This window comes from Chiloscyllium plagiosum, unplaced genomic scaffold, assembly GCF_037043375.1.
Source record: "Chiloscyllium plagiosum isolate Xiang-an unplaced genomic scaffold, Cpla_swu_hap1 HiC_scaffold_39, whole genome shotgun sequence".
Classification (NCBI taxonomy): Eukaryota; Metazoa; Chordata; class Chondrichthyes; order Orectolobiformes; family Hemiscylliidae; genus Chiloscyllium; species Chiloscyllium plagiosum.
The window spans coordinates 50,820,765-50,840,588 of NW_028270177.1; the positions used below are offsets into that span (position 1 = coordinate 50,820,765).

Consider the following 19,824-nt stretch of genomic DNA (forward strand, 5'->3'; position numbering starts at 1 on the left):
TTATCTGACTTAATCAGAATACAATATCCTTTGGTCCATCTTTTTCTTAATCAGCTACTTAGCTATCCTGCCTTCAGATGCATAATTAATGCCCCCAACGGTGTTTGCTCATTACCAATCAAAGCCTGACATTGATGTAACTGGATCTGGATTACACATGGGATCCTTTGTGCTTTAATCTCACCGCTCACCTTTCTTCTTGTGGATGGAGTCTCTCAGCAGAGTCGGTAGATTCTGATGGTACTCCACACATTCAAAAGTAACGCCACTCAGCCAGGCTTCAGTAGAAATGTCTAATTTGCTGATCACGCTGTCGGGATTCTGTCCAGGCTGCTCAGCAATCTCTGATTTCAGAGGCTTCTTTTCTTGTTTCCAGGTAATGTTAACTCCAGAAGGAAGATTGGACACAACGCAGGTTAACGTCACCGTCGCCTCCAGTAAGACTTGTTCTACTGCCGGTGGGAGGATTTTAACGGTGTTAGGGTGGCACTCGGTATCTTCTATGAAACAAAAATCAAAGTCAATGAAAAATGCCCCTTTCTGATACAAACAGCCAATCTTCAGATTACTCCTTCACAGGGTGAAGACACCACCTCCAAAATGGCAACTCCAACTATTCTGAAACGATGCTTACTATTGTTGATGTATTTTGATCTGTGAAACATTTGTGATTGCCTAGGACATACCCTGTGTAATTATTCCGAAAGAACACTGGCTTTGTAACAAGTGAAACCTGTGAAAAAAGTAAAATCATCGAAGATACCATCATGTAACCCATGGAATTATCTTTCTTTCGGAGTTTGTCTCTCACTTAAGACCATCCATTGATACTTGTGACAAGAGTAATCTGAATATAATGAGTTCATTTCCATGTTCATAACCTTTAGGTGCAAGTGCTGCTGGTCACACTGACTGCCAAATCACATCCCAAATTTTGGATAGATTATAATAAATAATAATTATTCTCTTTGCAGAGTTCTAAAGTGTTACAGGAGCAGTGAACAGCCATGGAAATTCTGTTCATTATATTTAACATGATTAAAAATACTTTGCGTTATTGGTGTGATGTCATTCTCTAATTTATGTCATTGTTCCTCGTGGGCTGTGTTTGGAATAGATCTGAAAACAAGACATTGAGTACAGCATTGGATATCGAGAAGGACACCCATCTCCTTAAGTCTTTCCCTCCATTCAGTTAGTTCATAACTGGTCTGTACTTTCACTTTATTTACCAAGCTGCATTTTTTAATTTCTTCATATAGCAGGAGAGAAAACAAACAAACAAAAGCGTCTTAAATTAATCTACAAACGCGATGGAAATGTCACTAATTTTATAGACATCCACTACTCACTGTGTAAACATCGCCACCCCAAACAGGCTAAATCAGCCGGTCTCGAGTTCCTAGTTCATTCATCCCTATTGTAGCATTCCCACCAGAATTTATTCTCCTGCCTCATCCACTAATTACAGAGAGCATCTTAAAGAAGCTCAGTGAGATCTCATTTATCCCAGTTCATCAAATGTGATAGCCACTTGGTCTGTGGTCTGATCCCATAAATGAAGTTAAAGAGCTCAGTACCAGATAACAATCGATGTCGTACAATGTCCAACCAACAGGTCATTCCTGAGCAGGGAATGAAGCATTGAACGCATTTTGATTTATTTTCAAGTAAGGATCACTGCATATGTTAACCACGTCAATTTGATAGAGCATCAGAATAAGGCTGTTCGGCCAATCCAGAGTTTAGATCAGAATGATGCTGGAAAAGCACAGCAGGTCAGGCAGCATCCGACGAGCAGGAAAATCGACATTTCAGGCTAAAGCCATTCTCCTGCCTTCTCCCCGTACTAAACAAGAGCCGATCTATCTCTGGCTTGAATACACACAATGGCCTGGTCTCTACAGCCCTCTGCAGCAACATGTTCCACAGACTCATCACCCTCTGGCTGAAGAAACCCTCCCCATCTCAGTTCTAAACGGTGCCCCTTTGACCCTGAGACTGTGCCCTTGGGTCCTAGTCTCGCCTACCAGTCAAAGCATCAATTCCACATTCACTCGACCTCAGTCTCTCAGTATTTTCTATGTTTCAATCAGATATCTCTCCAATATCTCCCTCCAACCCAAACTTATCCTTGAAGCAGCTACCGGGCAAGCATTCAGCACTCTGAATGCCTCTCCCAGCATGGTCAGGCAACAAACTATTTCACAAAGCTCACTGTCTAAGTATCTATCTGCAACAGAGAGGAAACATGCTTTTCTGACTTGCCTAAAGGTTGAATTATGAGCAATGCTAATGTAACCCTCAAACTGAAATGAGATACGTGGCATGTTGGGAAACGAGAAGCTGTACCGTGCTGTTTCCTACGCCTGATAAATTAGTGTGTTTGATTCACATCAGAGTTCAGAGTGATTTGTAGCTCTCTCAGTGTGTGAATCTTACCCTGGAGTGCGGTGATGTTTTTACTTTGAATGTTCTCTCCATGAGTGAACTGGCAGGTATAGACCGCACTGTTGTACCATTCACCATAAGGGACCATCAGCCGACTCGTCAACGAGAAGTTCCCGTTCGCCTCACACACGGGAGACGTGAAGAAGCCAGAATCCAAGGGTCGGCCATTTTTCAACCAACTCACGGTGATTGACTTCGGATGGAACTCGATGTTTGAACAGACGACGGTTGCAAACTTGCAGCTTGCGATTTCTTCACTGGAGCTCACAGTTAGGAGAAAAGTTGGTTGGAGAATATCTGGACCTTTAGGAAACACATCGCACATATTATCCAACGAATTTCATAACAAATACAATCAGTTCTCATATATCAAGGTTTCTTGTGGTTAATGTATACAAGAATCATAATTGTGCAGAGTGCTGGAGAAGCTGGGATTCACATAGAAAGATCAGCAGGACAATGTGAAAGGCTAAACTTAGAGGACACAGCAAGGGAGTCAAGGAGGCACAGAAACTATAGGCCGGTAACAGCAGAAGGGAGATAGCAACGTTGGATGGTATTCGTTTTAATGACAGAGTCTGATGAACAAGGCAGACGAATTACTGGCATAAATGAAGAAATGATGTCGTTGCTATCACGGAGACATATTGAGAGCCGGGCAGGAGTAGCTATTCAATATTCCAGGATTTAGTGCCTTCAGGCAAGACAGGGAAAGATAGAAAATGATGGGGGCGGGGGTGTGCCGTACAGAATGTTGTTTCTGTTGCAATTCTGACAAGAGTATTTTAGGCTGTAAAGAGAAATGAAATCATGGATACCTCCTTGAACAAAGGCAAATGGACAGTACTTCAAAACCAAAACACAGCAAACATAACTATTGGGAGAGCACGATAGACCTTACTATTGGTCCAAAATACCAAGTGCGAATACATGAGCAAATTTCAGAGACATGTAAATTAAATAGGGGAATGAGAAACGAGGTTTTTCACTTCCTCAGCATAGGCTTGGATATTCATTTTGTCAAAAATTTAGAGGGAGCACAATTCTGAAAATGCCTCCAGGAGAATATTTGAACAAAGTATGTGTTTAATACAGAGAATTTTAATCCAGACCTTGCAAGAGAGGGGTGAACCGGAACTTAACTTTAGGGAATGAAGTCGACTCAGTGGGTAAAACATCAATAGTGGAGCACTTTGCAGACAATGATCGTAAATCAGTTGGATTTCAGATTGTACTGCAAAGGAATAGAAATTGGCCCAAAGTTCTGAAAAGGGGAAGGACAATTTTAGTAAGATCAGGTAATGACTTGACCAGAGTGGACTGGAAGCTGACACTTATTGGTAAATCTGAGTTAGAGCAGTGTGACACATTTAAGAAAGAGATAGGAAAATCACAGGGAGGGCATTTCCCAGGAAACCACTGCGTGGGACCAAGAATGCAGCGGGCTCTGGACACCAAAGGGCATGGAGGGGGAGACAAAGAGAAACAAGGGAGGCTTCTGGTCTATACTGAAATCTCAAAACAATAGAAACTAACATGGAGTACAGAACGTGCAAGGGGGAGTTTGAAAGACAAAGGAATTAGAAGAGCAAAAGGGACAATGAGAAAATAATAGCAGTCAAAATAAAGGAAAATATTTTTAAAATTTACAGACTCATTCATAATAAAAGAATTATTCGGGAAACAGTAATGCCCATTAAGTGTTATTATTGGAGTGGAGCCGGAGGATTAGTTTGTGGTCAAAACGAATGTGTTGTGTCAGTGTTCACTAGTAAGAGTGACAATGTGGGGACAGACATCATGGAGGGGTGTTGTGATGTACTTTCAGAAATTAGGAGACATGACGTGATGTTCTGTGTTGTCTTGCTGAATGAAAAGTGGTTATATTTCCAGGGCAGATGAAAAGTATACCAAGCGGTTGAGCGATGCAAAGGATGAAATAGTTGGGTTGCTGACAATAATTTAGAATTCCTGTCTGGCCACAGCAGTTGTGCCAAGTGAGTGCAGATCAGCCAAAGTTGCACTGTTATGCAGGACGAAGGAAGGGATAAATAATGAAAACATAGATCTGTCAAGCTAGTCTCAGTGGTAAGGAAACTATTGAGAAGTGAAATTAGTTTTCATTTGGAAGATAAATCAACAATTTTCAGCACGGTTTTATTGAGAGGAAGTCATGTGTAACAATTTGATAGTAGTTTTCATAGAGATAACTCGATGTCCAGATGATAGCAATAATCAGAGCCAATGGGATCCGAGTTAATTTGACAGATTGGATCTAGAACTGGCTGAGTGATGGGAGCAGGGGATAATAGTCATCGGGTGTCTGCGTGACTGGAAATCTATGTCTCCTGGTATTCTGTAGGGATTGGTGTTGATTTCCGTGCTATTTCTCTTACATACCAATGATTGAGACTCAAATTTAGGAGGATTAACCAGTGAATTCACAGATTAAATGAAAACCGTCATGTTGGTAAGTCATGAGCATAATGGCTTTAGATTGCAGGAGGATATAAAAGGGTTGGTTGTATGTGAAGAGGAAAGTTGCAAATGGAAATTATTCTGAATATATGTAAGTTGATGTAATTCGGCAGACGAATCTGTGAGGTATGACGTTTTGAATGGTGGAACACAGGAAAGGCCTGAGGTTCTTTGGTGCATGTACCCACCGATCCCTTATAGTACTGTGTCGTCTGGATAAAGAGGCTAAGAAAGTGGGAGGATATTTGCTTTTATTAGCCTAGACATTGACAATGAAGAGTGGTGAGATGATACTGGAACTTAATAAAACACTGGGTAGGCCATACTGAAGCGTTGTGTGCATGTTATCGAAGCAATGTGATTACACTGAAGGCAGTATTGATAAGATTTGCCAGGATCTTGCCTGGGTTGGAGGGTTTTAGTTATGAAACTAGTTTAGATAGACAGGGGTTTTCCTTGGAGCAGAGGAGAATTAGGAAGAAGATTATCATGATATCTAGAATTATTTTAGGCATAGACAGGGTAAACTGGATGAAACCTTTCCCCTTGATGGAGAAATCAATGCCTCAGGGGCACAGGGTGAAGGTAAGGCCAGGAGCTTCCAAGTGGATACCAGGGGAAAACAAAATCAAACAGAGGGTGGTGTTAGCCTGGAGCTCAGCACCTATAAGTCATGTAGAGACTGAGCCCCTCATTATAAGTATGAAGTATCCTTGCAAGGGCAAGTCACACAAGGCAATGGATCGTGTGCTGGCACATGAGACTGGAATAGTTAGGTGGCTGTTATTGATAGGCGTGAATTGGATGGATCAAAGGGCCTTTTTCCTGTGCTGTATAAGGTGATTCTGTGAAAACGGTTATAAATAATGCCTTCTTCATGTTAATCACAGATGATCTGTTTATCTCAGTTCCCACAACACTTACCTGGGCATGGCATGACTTTGCTCTTGTGTGTCCTGCTGTGTTGAACCTCACAGTAGATTTTGCTGGGGCAATCTACCGCTAACTCGGGCAGGGTTAACTGGCTGCTCAGGGTGTAGGTTCCCTTCTTGTTTCTCACTGATGGGTAAGTCTTCAATCCAGTCGTGATTAGCTCCCCACCTTTCTTCCAGGTTACCTTGGTGACGTCAGGGGAATAGTCCATCGCCAAACAACCAAAGATCACAGAACCGGTGTTGTGCTCCTGACAGGAGGAGACCAGGCCATAAAGCGTGGGGGGAGACGGTGTCTCTACAAGGGAATGACCAATTGAGCATGTTAGTTTCTGTTAATTTGACCTTATCAGTTACTCAAATGTATCCTCAGCTGTAAAGTTTGCCAGTATGCTCCCGCTGAAGTCTACAGCATAACTGGGGTTTAGTTTTGTTTCCTACCAGTTGCTGATCATGATCATTGGTTCCCTCTTTAGAAACCTGCCCTCGACCTTGACCATTACCATATAATTTAGGAAGAACATCCTGATCCCACCCCAGTAACTGTTTGAAGATCTCACCAACTGACACTTTCACTGGATTGCTGTGAAGAGCAGAGACGTTTCACAAAATACAAACCAAGGAAATGCAGATTCATCGAAATTCTACAGTGTGTGCAAGCAGGCCATTTGGCCCAACAAGTCCACACCCACCCTCTGAAAAGTAACGCATCCAGACCCATTACCCTACCCTATTATGCTACATTTAACCCTGACTAATGCACCTAAACTCCCAATCACTGAATACAACATTTGCAATTCCCCCAGCTTGCACATCTTTGGACTGTGGGAGGAAACGCACACAGACATGGGGAGAAAGTGCCAACTCCACACAGACAGTCACTCGAGGCTGGACTGGAACCCGAGTCCCGAGCACTGTGAGGCAGCAGCACTAACCACGGAACCAGCGTGCTGCCCCAGTAGGTACCGTACTGCTGGAAATACCCAACAGCTGGCAGTACCCCCGGAGAGAAATCAGAGTGAATCATAGAACATAGAACATTACAGCGCAGTACACGCCCTTCGGCCCTCGATGTTGTGCTGCCCTGTCATACTAATCTGAAGCGAATCCCACCTACACTATGCCATGTACGGCCATATGTTTGTCCAATGACGACTTAAATGTACATAAACTTGGCGAATCTACTACTGTTTCAGGCAAAACATTCCATACCCTTAATACTCAATGAGTAAAGAAACTACCTCTGACATCTGTCTTATACCTATCTCCCCTCACTTTAAAGTTGTGTCCCCTCGTGTTTGCCGTCCCCATACTTGGAAATCAGGTCCAGTGAGCCTTCCTCACTTATCAATGCAAGGTAGAATGTTCTCCCTGGGAGGAAGGTCACTGCAGCAGCAGCACAGGCAGGAGCTGAGCACTGGGACGGGGAGGATGGCTGTCACGGCTGAACTCATGCCAATTGTACAAAACTCTGGTGGGGCCGCACTTGCAAGTATTGTGTACTGTTCTGGTCAGCACATTATAGAAAGAATGTGGAAGCTTTGGAAGAGTTGAGAGGACGTTTACCAGGATGTTGATTGGGATGGCGGGAAGGTTTAATTAGGAAGTTGAAACATCTCATTTACAATTATCTGAATTCTGGAGGCCTCTGAAAAATGGAGGACCATTAAGGTTCAGAGACTTTGGAGTGTTACAGCTGAGTATTTATGTAAATATGATTTGAGAAATGAATAAGCAATCTTTAACTTTAATAACTATCAAACTGACACGCAGTTCACCAGCAAACCTCATCTTTCAAACTAACCACTGCACTTACTCTGTCTAGACCTAAATTCCCACTCACATTGACAAACCCTACCCTGCTATGCACTCATTCATGCCCGGAACACACAACCCCTATCACACGAAACACATCCAAGGCAATCCATATTGGTAGTGTAGCTGAGCAGAGAGACCTCAGTGTCCATGTACATAGATCCCTAAAAGTTGCCAGCCAGTTTGACAGAGTTGTTAAGAAGGTATACTTTGTGTTGGCTTTCATCGATAGAGGGACTGAGTTTCAGAACCAGGAAGTTAGGCTGCAGCTGTACAAAACTCTGGTGGGGCCGCACTTGCAAGTATTGTGTACTGTTCTGGTCAGCACATTATAGAAAGAATGTGGAAGCTTTGGAAGAGTTGAGAGGACGTTTACCAGGATGTTGATTGGTATGGCGGGAAGGTTTAATTAGGAAAGGATGAGGGTCTTGAGGCTGTTTTTATTTGAGAGAAGAAGGTTGAGAGGTGACTTAATTGAGACATAAAAGATAAACAGAGAGTGGACAGTGAAAGTCTTTTTCCTTGAATAGTGATGGCTAGCAGGAGCGGACATAGATGACAGATGTCAGAGGTTGTTTCTTTACTCAGAGAGTAGTAGGGCCATGGAACGCACTGCCTGCAACAATAGTACACTCGCCAACTTTAAGGGCATTTAAAAGGTTATTGGATAAATATATGGATGTAAATGGAATCGTGTAGGATAGATAGGCTTCAGATTGGTTCCACAGGTCAGCGCAACATTGAGGGCTGAAGGGCCTGTGCTGTGCTGCACTGTAATGTTCTATATTCTATGTTCCAGATGGACATATGATCTCAATTCCTTTCACTCATTTACACTCCTGCCGCCCTGCACCTGGCCCATGGTGAATCTGGCCGTGACTGGACCTGGCACCATCATTTTCACAACCTCGGACAAAAGCCTACTACCCAAGACATGGCCTCAGTCCTTGATCACTGACCTCTCATCTTACCTAAGTCAACCTGTGCACATTGCATCCCAGCTCCTTTCGCATCTGTGCTTTACAACCCACCATTTTGCCAGACTCCGAGCTTTGCATTTAGACAACACGTCCCCCTGTCACTTCATTACAGTGACCTTCCACCCCCGAAACATCCTGGCACTCTGCCCAGCTCTACACTAACCAGCCTGGCACACTGCCCACCTCTGCACTAACCAGCCTGGCAAAGACAGACCTCCTGCATTTCAGCTCAAACTACCCCTCACCTACCAAGCACAATTCGACCAAATTATCCTGTGACCATTACCATTTACCTTGATGCCACCTTGCCAGACAGAGTGCATGCAAGCTTACCCAGCAGCCAGCCAACACCTCACAGCCTATCAGCCCAAACTCTCCCACATGCCCAATCTAGCCCCTCACTTGCTCACCACCTTCCAACTTTGAGCCTACTCCACCATAATGTCAGTGAGTCATAAAGTCATACAGCACAGAAACAGTTCCTTTGGTCCAGCTCATCCATGCTGACCAGAGTTCCCAAATTAAACTAATTCCACTTGCCTGCCTTTGGCCCATATCCATCCAGACCTATCCAGTTCCTGGAGCTGTTCAAATGTCTTCTAAATGTTGGACCTATCTCTGCATTTACCACTTCCTCTGGCAGTTCATTCCAATGTTTTGGACAGGTACAACATGAAGCTCCAACTCCTGCACTCAGTGCTCTGACCAATGAAGGTACATGTGCCAAACGCCTTCAACACACTAGCTACTTGAGACAACGCTTTCAAGAATCTATGAGTCTGAACCCTCAGGATCCTCAGTGTTCAATATCATTACCCAGTGCCTTACCATGAACTCTGTAAGACTCTATGAGTCTGGACCCTCAGGGCCCTGTGTTCAACATCACTATCCAGTGCCCTACCATTAACTCTGTATGTTGTGACCTGATTTGTCTTCTCAAAAAGCAACACGTCGTATTCATTTAAATTACACTCCATCTACCACTCCTCAGCCCATTGGCCCAGCTAATCAAGATCTCATTGTACGTTTGGATAACTTTCACTGCCAATTATACCACCAATGTTGGTGTTACGTGCAAACTTGCAAACCATGCCCCATTCAATGTTTTCATGGCTTTCAACCAATATTGTACCCTGTTTGCCTTTCTCCCACATATCCGGAGCATTTTTTTAAGGATTGAAGGAAGCTATCTCCTTATTGAAATCATTTAATGTTTTGTCTTGAATCAATTTCTGTGGTGGAGAATTCCAAAGTTTCACCATTCTTTTGCTGGACAGTAAACAATCAGGTTCAATGTTATCGGTGTGTTGGGAAGACTGGTGAGCAGCGAGAATAATGATGTTCCCATGAATGGAATAGCATTCTAGAGGGGCCGAGGGGCCTTCTTCAGCTTCCAGTTTGCATGCTGACATGTCCCTTCAGCAGCATGTTCCAAAACTGTGATCCTTGAGGATAAGGGCGCACATGCGTGAAATGCTTCACCTGAAAGCTCTCCTCCAAATTAGACTTCAACTTGACTCAACTATTTCTCTGCCGTTTCCTCTTCCTCAATCACAGCCATGGGACTCACTTCCTAACAGCGCTGTGAATGTGCTCATACCACACAAACTTCAGCAATTCAAATAGTCTGATGATAACTGGTTTCTCAAGGCGATATAAAAAGTCTGACACTTCCACACCTGTCTAGAGATTCAAACAACCACTGGAAGAATTGAAAATTATTTGAGGCACTTGTGTGTCGACACAAGATGACATGGTTTCCTTTTGTGTGATTTGACTGTGTTTTCACTGAATGAACAGAGCTATTTCTTAATCATGCAATAGGAATGAAGCTTCCCTCATTTGTAGCAAGGCAATCACACATTATATTTCCTTATTCCAGGGAAGTATAGTGTTAAATTAAAGAAATATGATGATTGGGATGTTTCAATTGGAAATTGTCAGAGATTTAAAGTTTACTTGCATGAGAAATTAATTCCAGCCTCATTGTGTCACAGTACTCACAGGAATGTCTTTCAGAAATGGTGTCTCCCGTTGTTACGGGCAGTCGAATCAGTAAATCTGGGATAGCTTTTGCTTGTTAATCAAAGGTGTTGAAGAGTTTTAGCCAAAGGGAGACCTGTGGATTTAGTCACAGATGCTCCATGATCTAAGTAAGTGGTGGAACAGCTCGAGGGGCTGAGTGCCCTCCTCTTGCTCCTACCTTCCTATCATTGTGTCATTCATTAAGCTAGCACTGGTGGTGAACACTTTTTATTAAAATATTTCAACAAATTAATTGTTTCACACATGCTTTAAAAAAAAAACCTTCAGTTGATTATTTGGAAGGGGATCATTGACTTTCTCTATCTGAGTGATCAAAATAACTTCCACCCAATTACAGCAGCCACTGCGCTCTAGAGTGTGTTGTTACTTCATAATAGTTTCTTGTGAAACTACAGATCGAGATCAGGGCGCTCCAATTCAATGATTCTCTGATATTTAATATCTCTGAACATTCGCAATTTGTTCAAATGCATCTTTTCTCTGAAGAACGTGTTTCATCGAACAGAACTTTTTTCAATGAAACAACAAACTTTAAATGCTAGAAAACCAAAATAAAGACAGAAATTTCTGAAGAAACTCAGCAGGTCTAGCAGCTCCTGGGGAGAGAAGGCAAGGTTAACCTTTCGCATCCAGAGACCCCCGCCCCCCCCCTTTACCAAATTGTTTTCATGTCTTTGGCACAAGAGCTCACACCTGTTGAGATAAACAGTGATTACATTGGCTTGACTCCTGTTGGAAAAAGAATTCTTAGCAGAGGTACTGGATGGTCTGAGATAGCAATTGAAGACCAACTGAAAAGCTATCACCATCTGCAGCAAGTGTTGGATTTAGCGGAACTCCCAGCGTACTGAACAATCAAATTCAGCTACAGCACTGGTTTAATATAAAGTAAACCAGCCTAAGCCTAATCTCATCAAATATGCTTCGAAAATGATTCATTCTGGATTAGTTATAAATGATATTGTTAGAACAGCAAATCAAAAGCTGGGATTTCTTTGAGCACTTACTCCATTAACCCCATCTAGCGATGCCCAAAAGCTTGTGAACAAATATTGATCTGGAAAAAGCTGCTAACCACCAAATTTCTGTTTAATATCTAAGAGACACAAGTCAGGACTGCAATTGAATAGATTTCATTGGCCTCTGTGAGTGGAATTCCAACAAACACCCAGACATGTCAATCTGCTTTCTTGCACAGAAGTAACCTGATAAGAGATTGTGTTACATACCTCTCTAACAGGTTGTAAGTGAACACAGGCCACCTGGCACAGAATCAGGGACTCTACTACAACATCATAACAGACCTGAACACAATGAGCTTGACACTATCGCGGAGAACACAGCCCACATGTTTTGACAATACATAAACCATGTTAGTTATTATCACCTTCCAACAACCAGGGATTGTTCCAGAATGTTTGTACAATGAAAGTAACATTTCAACATATATCCAAGAATGCTTTGAAAGCAGCTCCAAATTGTTCAAACTCTATGGGAACTACAGAGGAATAAATCTAGGAATTGCATTGCCATCAATTCACTGTCACTGGATTCCAACCTAGAACTCCCTTCCTCTTTCCCCTGTGAATGTTGCTGCACCAGACGGTCGACTTAGTTTGGAAAAGATTAAAATGTTTTGAAGTGTAATATGACCGTTGACAGTGACATTAAAAGCTGATAATAGGTTTTCAAATAATAAGATGCAAAAAAAATTCTGATTCTAAATTGTGCCACGGAATATGTCCTGCATAACTGAGGCACAAAGAAAATATACAGCATATTTCCCTCTGCCTCGCTCATTGTATTTAACAAAATTATTGAGGTGGGAAATATCGCCAATTAAAGCACAGATCCTGAGGAAATGGATTATTCTCTAAATTATTTTTCTATATTCTTAAAACGTTCCTCGAACAGTGGAGATTTTGCATGCACTGCATAAAGTCAATACTGCATTCCAGTGTGGAAAGCATTTGCGTTTAAGGAATTAGGGCAAGGTCATTTTCTTGTTAACTGCTTTTAATGAACGAAAATGTTTAAAAAGGTATGAATTGAAAACATGCTTCTGTCTGGAGTTGCCCGCTTTAGCGGGTGTCTAAGTAAATGCCTGTCCTCGGATGCTGCCTGAATTGCTGTGCTCTTCCAGCACCACTGATCCAGAACAAAGACATGAGAGCAGATGGAAGCAATTTAACCCATCAAGTCAGCGACAAGTTTCAATGAGATCACGGCTGATTTGGTTAATCCTCAAATCCCCTTTCGGCCTCATTTCTATGGCCCTAGATTCCCGAAGTGACCAAATGTCTATCTTTCTCAGCCTTGCATGCATGCAGCCTTGACAACCCTCTGTTGCAAAGAACTTCACAGATTTGCTACCCTCTGCAAGAGAAAATATCCTCCATACCTAAGTCTTACATAATTGGCCCCTTACGCTGTGAGGAGGTCTTCTGGTGCCATATTATCCCAGGTGTATAACAGAGCAGAAAAAATATCCACTGTGCAGTGCCATCTCTGAGTGTTTGCAGCATTGTCTTTCTTGACTTTTGAATGAACAAATAGACCTGAATCTTCTTCAAAAACACTTCATTGACTGTAATTTCACTGGCAGTGTAGTGCGCTAGAAAGTCGAGTGCTTGATCACAAATACATCACTCTCAAAATGTTATCTCTGTTTCTCTTTCCACAAGTACCGCTAGATCCGCCGGTTTACTGCAGTATTCTGCGAATTTACTGTACACAAGTGCTGCATTTTATTAAATTCCTTCAATCACAGTCCTCTGGACACTGACCCTGTTCAGTGACAATATTTCCTCCTGCTCGTCAATGTACCAATCCCCACCGCTCCCTCCCCCATCAAGATAAACAGCTGGAGAACATTTTCAGTTAACTCTCTTGGCTCCAAAGAAAACCTCGGGAATCTCTCCAAATGCCAGGAAATCTCGACCCTGGACATGGTGCAACGCAGAGGAGGGTTAAAGAGATTTTGGGAAAATATTATCAATTGGCAGGTGGAAAAAATGTTAATGAGGCAAAACATATAACCCAGTCTCCAACATTGTGAATCCTCAGAAACTCCGTAAGAAGTGAAATCCAAGGAGAATGAAGAAGTTTGATAAGGTTCCCCATGGTAGGCTACTGCAGAAAATACGGAGATATGGCATTGAGGGTGAGTTGGAGGTTTGGATTAGGAATTGGCTGGATGGAAGAAGACAGAGGGTAGTAGTTGATGGCAAAGTTTCTTCATGGAGTGCCGTCACTAGCGGTGTTCCGCAAGGATCTGTTTTGGGACCATTGCTGTTTGTCATTTTTATAAATGACCTGGAAGAGGGGTTAGAAGGTTGGGTGAGCAAGTTTGCGGATGACACGAAAGTCGGAGGAGTTGTTGACAGTGAGGAAGCATGTGGCAGGTTACAGCAGGATATAGAGAATCTGCAGAGCTGGGCAGAAAGGTGGCAGATGGAATTCAATGTAGCTAAGTGCGAGGTGATTCACTTTGGGAAGAATAACAAAAAGATGGGGTACTGGGCTAATGGTCGGATACTTGGTAGTGTGGATGAGCAGAGGGATCTTGGTGTCCATGTACACAGATCTCTGAAAGTTGCCACCCAGGTAAATAGTGCGGTGAGGAAGGCATATGGCGTACTGGCTTTTATTGGTAGAGGAATTGAGTTCCGGAGTCCTGAGGTCATGATGCAGTTGTATAAGACTCTGGTACGGCCGCATCTGGAATATTGTGTGCAGTTTTGGTCGCCATACTATAGGAAGGATGTGGAGGCATTGGAACGGGTGCAGAGGAGGTTTACCAGGATGTTGCCTGGTATGGAAGGAAAATCGTATGAGGAAAGACTGAGGCACTTGGGGCTGTTTTCACTAGAGAAAAGAAGGTTTAGGGGTGACTTGATTGAGGTGTACAAGATGATTAGGGGGTTAGATAGGGTCGACAGTATGAACCTTTTCCCGCGTATTGAGTCGGGTATTACAAGGGGGCATAGCTTTAAATTAAGGGGGGGTAGATATAGGACTGATGTTAGGGGTAGGTTCTTCACTCAGCGAGTCGTTAGTTCATGGAATGCCCTGCCAGTAACAGTGGTGGACTCTCCCTCTTTATGGGCATTTAAGAGGGCATTGGATAGGTATATGGAGGATAGTGGGTTAGTGTAGTTTAGGTGGGCTTGGATCGGCGCAACATCGAGGGCCCAAGGGCCTGTACTGCGCTGTATTCTTCTATGTTCTATGTTCTATAAGTGTGAACTGCCCGAATGAGCAGAGACAGTCAAGAGAGCTTCCCCTTCTTTAAGAGGACAGACCATTAACTTTGATGTTCTCGGGGCATGAACTGATCTGAGACATTGAAATAATTCTCGTTCCCCTACATGACAAATACAAACCTCATCTAGAGTCCGGGACAATGGAAAAACTCGGGACCACACAAGGGACTAGGAGGCTTGAAGGGAGGTGGTCCCAGTTGGAGGAGAGCTGGTGCTCAGTGACATGGGTGTGTCTGTCGTGGATGGGATAAGACTGTCCCCATGCCTCCATAATGAGTGTTCCAGACGTTATTCTGGAAAAATAAAACTGATAAGAGGACACTTCTCGGTCTGGGAAGTACAGACTGAAGTCCGGGCAAGGTTTTAAGTTGGAAGTTTCAGCGTATTAGACCGTTAAATGAAAGGCTGGTGGTTCAAGACCTCCAAAGGCGACAGCGATCGTTGTTGTTAAAGCATCTGTTTTCTCTGCTGCAGGGTTTCTTATTTCTAATGGGGGCAGGAAAATGTTCCTCAAACGGAACATTTCCGTGTGAAGAACCACAAAGAACTTCCTGCAATGGTTTAAAGGTTAATGTAATGAACTGTGGCCTCTGGGAATCTGAAACAAAATCAGAAACTGCTGACAAAACTATCTGGTTTGGCAGTACCTGTGGGAGATTATTGAGTTCTGATGAAGTTGTTAAATATTGTCCACGATTCTCTCTGCATGGATGCTGCCAGACCTGCTGGGTTTTGTCGTGGAAAAAGTATAGAGAATCACAAGGAGACGTAGAGAGTTCTTCAAGACGTCGGTCTGTTACTTGCAAACGAAAAACCGTGACACCGAGAAAGCAGATTCTCGAATGCTCTCGAACTTCATTGTCCATGGTTTTTTATACATTTTTCCCATGCTTTGTTTGCTTATCAGCATGTTTAAATATATTAATCAAAGTACCTCACACTCGCTACACAATAAACCAGTGATGTTAGTTCCCATCATCTCTTTAATTGTTCTTTCTACTTAACGTTATTCTCATGTGACGGTTAGGTATTTAATGTCAGCTTTCGCAACAATGGGCTTTCATTCCAGACCCTACTTCATATTTTCCCGATGCCATAATTAGTCATTTATTGTCAATAATCTCAATCAGGCTGACTCTATTAACTATTAATTTGATACTTAATGTCATGTCCCAAATATTTCTGTTCCCAATCGAGTCATAAAGACACTGAACAGGAAGCCTAACTTTACTAACTGTAATCTAATCTCACCATCGAGAACTTTCAGCGTCAACCTTTCTTTGCTAATTGGTGTGAGAGAATTCCTCTATTCTTATCTCATCCTGCATTCTACACACCCCTTGCAACAGATCGCTAGTGGGGTTCATGCTTTAAGCCTTCCCTTGCTTTCATGCTTTTAACCTTCCCTTACTTTCATGCTCTTTATTTTCCATGGTAACATTTTGTCATTCTGACCAATGGCAGTCATTCCTGGCACTGGATTTACTAACGTTGAAGGGTCAGTGATCAGAGAGGACTGTCCCTGTAGTTCTGTTCCCGACTCTCCACCTCCCGCTCTGTTAGTAACCTCTCAGTCTCCTGGGAATTGCATTGTTCCCAATTTTGCCGGATTCCAGGCCTTTAACCTTGGCTGAGCAGACAGTCGATGGTCTGAGGAGTATCATTCCCAAACGTCTCATGTCCGAGGTAATGACAATTAATAACGATGTCTGTGCATCCTCCTCTAATCTGTGAAAATCATTGTTGCGGACTGTTGGAACATTTATTGACCGAATTTAAGGAGGAGGTTTTGAACCAGATCAAACTCCTATGAGTTACGAAGATGGTCTAGATCCCTTTTTCTTTTCTCCAGGAGGTAAATGTACGGCAATGCAATTCAATTTTTGAAACTTCCAGGCTTGAACTGAAACATAATTTACTTTTACTATCGTTGTAACACAAACAAAATACAAAGTGTGGACAAACCAACTCTATTGGAAAACTGAAGGAAATCAAACATCATTTAACTACGAAACAGTCAATGTTCGAATATAGTAACATTGCATAAACCACAAAAAAACTGGTCTTCCTGCTTCCGGAATGATATTGTGAAACTTGAACGGATGAGGAAAAGGTATAATGTGATGTTTGTAATTCTTAAGCTTCCAAATGGTTTTGAGGTGCAAATGTATTTTAACCTTGAAGAAATTTTACGCATTTAAACCTCCTTCCTGTCCACGATAGAAGCTGTTGGATCTGTTCCGAATTTCCAGCAGGTTCTGTAATTATTTCAGGTTTCTGACGATAGCAATCTCTCACTTTTCGAACAAAACAAAACGAACCTTATGTTGCGAACAATATTCAAATAAGCAATGGACAGCAGAGTGGAAAGCTTTAGAGCAACGCTGCCCGGATTGTCACGGCAATTAACAGGAAACACCGGCATGAAAACCCTAAAGAAACCTGACAAATCCATTTCGCCACAGAATGCAACGTTGGTGCTCAAGACTTTTCCTTGCAAAACCACAGGAAAAGTCACAACACTGCGATGGCTGGGAATCGAACCCAGATCAACTGCTTGGAAGGCAGCTATGCTCACGATTACACCACCACCGCGTTAGGCGCTAAACTGCCCCTTTTCCCAAACACACATAACAAGGCCGTGATAGTCACCAACTGAACTGGGGCTGAAAGCAAAACAAGAAATTGCTTGTAAAACGTCAACAGGTCTGAAAACATCAGAACCAGAAGCCTTCAGCCCTTAAGAACAATCACTGGATCCAAAAGGTTCACTCCCCACAAATGCTGCCGGACCTGCTGAGTTTCCCAGCAATTTTTGTGCTGTTTCTCAGATCTGCAACATCTGCAGTTCTTTGTCAGATAGAAAACAAACGTTGACTCATTGAAGGGGATGTTTGATCAGGTGATAGTCCTCTTCATCCACAGATATAGATGGGATGGAGTATAGGATCATAAAATTCTTACAGTGTAGAAACAGGCTATTTGGCTCTTCATGCATCCCACCAAGTCTCACCCTCTCCGCTATTCCTGTAACCCCGCATTTTTCATGGCTAACCATATAACCAACACTCACCTGGACACTATTGACTATAGAGCGTTGCAAATCCACTCTAACCTGCGCATCTTTGGACTGTGCAAGGAAACTGCAGCACCCGTAGGAAACTCACGCAGACCAGGGGAGAATGTGCAAACTCCACACAGTCTTCAATCAGACAGGGATCTGGGTAATTGGAGAGGTTGCAAGAGGGAGTGCAGACTGGTTTGTGAATGATGGGCCGAAAGCCTGATCTCAGTGCTGTAAAGGCTCTACAGTAACATGATTCCCTTCATCCAGCATTCAACACAGTTTGCATTTTGTTTTAATCCGTCCGGTTATTGACATTATTCTGAGTGAAATGTACAGACAGCGGTTGTTTGCACATTCACTCAGATCTGTGTTGTGATGGGTCAGAAGCAACATACAAAACAACAACTGGCGGAGGGAGAATTGAATTCCCCTTCCGAATCTGCCGAGGACATGCAGGACCTGGAACTTCTTTATCACCACTCACTCACCACCCGGTGCCTGGAGGAAGAACACCTGATCTTCCTCCTCAGGAACCTCCAACCCCAGGGCATCAATGTGGCCTTTACCATTTACCTGATTTCCTCCTCTGACCACCTTATCCCAGTTCCATCCTGCCAGCTCGGCACCATCCTCATGGCCTGTCCGACCTGCCAATCTTCCTTCCCACCTATCCGCTCCACCGTCCTCTCCGACCAATCACCTTTACACCAACCTCCATCCATCAATTGCGCTCTCCGTTCCCTTCTCCGCAGCCCCACTCCCTCCCATTTATCTGTCCACGATGGACACTCCCAGCCTCATTCTCCATGATGGTGTTTTGCCCGAAATGTCGACTCTCCTGCTCCTCGGATGTTACCTGACCTGCTTTGCTTTTCCTGTATTACTCTAATCTTGACACTGATCTACAGAATCTGCAGTCCTCACTTTCACCTCGCATGACTGAATTCCTGCCCCTTAAAGATCGAATTGGGTCTCGTGTTTTCATCATGAATTTCATTATGTTTAATATATTGTATTTTAAAAATCATCACAATATATTTATGCCCTCATGAGCATGTAATGCATTTGGACAGATCAATGCCTCCTTTCTCTGTGAACAAATAGAATTAAAGGAAACGGGTTGGAGAATGTTTTTTCTCACAAAAACAGGAATATGGGGTTATAATTTATCTCTGAAATAAACACAGGCCATTCAGAGGAATCTGATAAGGTCATGCAACATCTGCCGAGAGAAGGGAAAGGTTATCTCATGTGTTATGAGAGTAGGGGAATTCAGCAGAGCGGTAGGAAGTTAGAAAAGTAATAATTACTGAACAATTGGAATGGGGTTAACGCTGAAGAAAAAATGAGAGCCTGTTTAACATGTTCATTCTGTTCTAGTAGTCAATCCAATCAAAGCTAAACTTAGATTTCATATCCAGTTTCCTGTGCAATCCACATATCCCGTGACTCCCTGAGAAACCAGCAACCTGTGTCTTCCAATCTGAAATGCACTCAATGAGGGTGCATCAACAATCGTCAGGGACAGAGAATATTAAAGACTCAGAGGCCTGTGAGTTAATGGCTCCCTCCCCATCTCATTCCCAAATAACCTGCCCTTACCCTGAGGGTGTGTCAATAATAATCAAAAAATCTGTAAATGATGTAACTTCAACACTGACTTCTCTTCGCAGATTCTGTGAGACCTGCTGAGCTTTTCCGCAACTCCTGAGACTGTGTTATCGTGTTTCAGATACCCAGACTCACAGGATCAATTTCTCACCATCTACCCTCTGAAGCCTTTTCAGAAT

At 43.0% G+C, this 19,824-nt stretch overlaps 1 non-coding gene and 1 pseudogene across 1 annotated transcript; both read right to left on the reverse strand.

The window, feature by feature from the left end:
* Positions 1-2,377: 2,377 nt before the first annotated feature.
* Positions 2,378-2,776, reverse strand: LOC148138682 (Ig heavy chain C region pseudogene; annotated as a pseudogene).
* Positions 2,777-17,490: 14,714 nt separating this feature from the next.
* trnag-ucc (transfer RNA glycine (anticodon UCC)) lies at positions 17,491-17,562 on the reverse strand. Its single transcript has one exon. It is a non-coding gene; the product is annotated as a tRNA-Gly (tRNA).
* Between the last annotated feature and the right edge of the window lie 2,262 nt (positions 17,563-19,824).